The 2801-nt window shown below is 33.8% G+C and overlaps 1 non-coding gene across 1 annotated transcript; it reads left to right on the top strand.

The window, feature by feature from the left end:
* Positions 1-1289: 1289 nt before the first annotated feature.
* LOC118924400 (U6 spliceosomal RNA) lies at positions 1290-1396 on the top strand. The gene has a single exon (XR_005029587.2). It is a non-coding gene; the product is annotated as a U6 spliceosomal RNA (small nuclear RNA).
* The last annotated feature ends 1405 nt before the right edge of the window (positions 1397-2801 follow it).

The raw sequence follows: 2801 nt of genomic DNA, 5'->3' as shown, positions 1-2801 counted from the left end.
CCATTCTCTCTCTACCTTTAAAAACCTTCCCTTCTCTTCAGTTCAATGGAGCATCTGTCTGCTTGCAAGAGGGGATGCTGCCCAGTTCATGAATCACTTAATAAAGCCAATTAGATCTACAAATTCACTGGGTTGAATTTTGTTTTTTAACACTAGGAAATATCAAGTATAAGACACCAATGCTGTCTCTCTCAGATTTCTCTTGTAAGTCATTACTCAATTACTTATGTAATACAAACTTCTTCCATATATAAAAATATCCAAGTCAAAGCTTCATGACAGGAATAATTAAGTGACAGAACAAGTTGAGCTTAAAACAGCTTAACTCCAAACTAAGAGAGAAATTTGGAATCAGATTACTCATGTAAAATTCATAACATTATAACTGACACATTTGTTAATGAATAGTCCAATTTTTTTCTAATTCCTGCAATCATTTTATATTTATGACCATGTTTTTTCACCAAAATTACCAGCAACATACAAAACGCTCCCACTAGTGTGGCATACAAGTTTCCAACAGACTTACTGTCACCATGTGTTGATTTTTCAAAAATTAATGTGACTCCTGTTTTAGATCATAAAAAGAAACGTTATTTGTCAATTTCAGTTTGATCGCAGAGGCTAAACTCAGATATAGAGCAGATAGCAAACAGAGTGATTCTCTTCACTCTTGCATTTCTAAAGATTGCAGCTTCAAAAACAAAGGCTTCCTATGCAGTAATTATAGCTTGTCACTTTACATAATAATAAAGCTTTCAGTCTATTTCTGTTTTCTAAATCACCTGGAGGTTGCAAATTATTTTTGTTATTATCTGATTTTCTATCTAACTAGGACAGATCTTCTCTAGCTGTGAGGCTGGTCACCCTGGGGAGACTTCAGTGTTTCATGGGGATGTGAAAGCCTGCCCAAAGTGAAGGGTGGTATATTTCCCTGTTCACTAATTATTTTCACTAATGGCTGAGAAAGCAACAGCATTTAATTAGGAATTCTCTGGGACATTTTATTTGTTGGATGAAGTATATAATTTCTCTTCCACACAGTGTCATTAAAAGATATTTATGTGTTTCGTTAGCATTCATAAATTAAGAACTAAAAGATATAATTTATGTGGTCATCAAATTAGTAATTGTCTTTTGTTTGCATCTCAGAATAGGATTTCAATAACGTGGAAAAAAATCAGAGTTTACTTGCTTTATAACATTACAATACTCATTGGAAATGTTGATAATTGTATCATTGTGAGGTATCATAATATTCAAATTCATTTTTGACTTAAGTTATTGCCATGCTCGCTTTGGCAGCACATATACTAAAATTGGAACTATACAGAGAAGATTAACATGGTCCCTGTGCAAGGATGACACGCAAATTCGTGAAGTGTTCCATATTTTTCAGTGATTGCAATGGGGTATGGGGGAGGACTCGATAAGGGTGAATGTAATAACCACATTGTTTTGCTTGTGAAACCTTCATAAGAGTGTATATCAATGATACCTTAATAAAAAAAATTTATTGCCTATCCCTCTAATTTATTACATGCCCCCCTCACAAATGAGTATTTAAACACTGCAAAATGTTTTGCATGCCAATAATTTTATAATAAGATTGAAGGGGAACAGAATATGGCACCCCAAATTATACCTCTTTGGCATTAGGATTATTTTGAACTGATTACTTTTAAGAAGCAGCAGACACATAAGAGCTCCGAAAACTAAGTTACCCTTCTGTAAGGGACATTTACATTTATAAGGGAAATTTCCATTTGAAAGGGTGTCTCCTCAAAACTAGGAAGAGGCTGATTCTAAACTTCTAGAAACTCTATTGGTGGGGAAAGTAGCAACTGAATTTGCATAACCCCATATTCTTGTTTACAGTGCATGTCCAGATAACCTCCCATAATTACCCCCATCCCAATATCTTTTGTCTTTAGGCTGGAAATGGTATTTAAGGTGGTGGCTTGGACCATTTGGGAGAGTTGCTCCGTTTCCTGGGTATTTCCCATGTATATGGGAGGTATACATGTTATTAAACTTCCATTTTCTATTAATCTGTTTTGTATTACAGGGGGTGTCTCAGCCAAGAACCTAGACGGGTAGAGGGAAAATTATTCTTCCTGCCTGACAAGATCACAGAAAAACTGTTGGTTGCCTGCAGTCTAGCTCCCGATGAAACAGGGTGCAGAATCAAAAGGAATAGTGCCACTGAAGAGTGAATTTTCTCCAAACTGTGCTCTATGTAAGTGAAAAATGCTCACAGCTCAATAGTTGATCTGTTCCCCTAGAATAAACATGATCTTTTTTATTTCCAAGTGGAATAGCCATAGAAATAATATATATGTTATGGCTTATCACTACAATGTCTAGTTAACCAGAAGTCCATTACATTCTTTTCAACATATGAGGGAATTCTGTTGATACTACCTCTATTCTATATTTTTGTGGAATAAATATTTTTATTCCAAAAATTTAAGCAAAATTACATGAATGCAAAATTTATCTTTATTTATATTTATTAACTCTAAATGGTTTCTAAAGATAATCTGGAAAGGGTATAAATATAAAAATAATAATTAAGCCTCTGTTGACATTTTAACATACCTCCCAATAATAATTTTATGTGTATTTTCTGAAAAGAATCTAATTATACCTACGATTTTATATTCTGCTTTTTGTTGTGCTTAACAGTATATTCTATGTATTTTCCATACACATACAGTTTAAACGTATATCATTAGGTACACGTACCAAAATCTTTTTTGGCCATGTCAGGAGGATAGGATATTAAACAGTTAGTCCAA

Source organism: Manis pentadactyla, chromosome 7 (genome assembly GCF_030020395.1).
Source record: "Manis pentadactyla isolate mManPen7 chromosome 7, mManPen7.hap1, whole genome shotgun sequence".
Classification (NCBI taxonomy): Eukaryota; Metazoa; Chordata; class Mammalia; order Pholidota; family Manidae; genus Manis; species Manis pentadactyla.
Note: the sequence above shows the minus strand (reverse complement) of the source record. Positions and strands in the feature narration are given on the sequence as shown.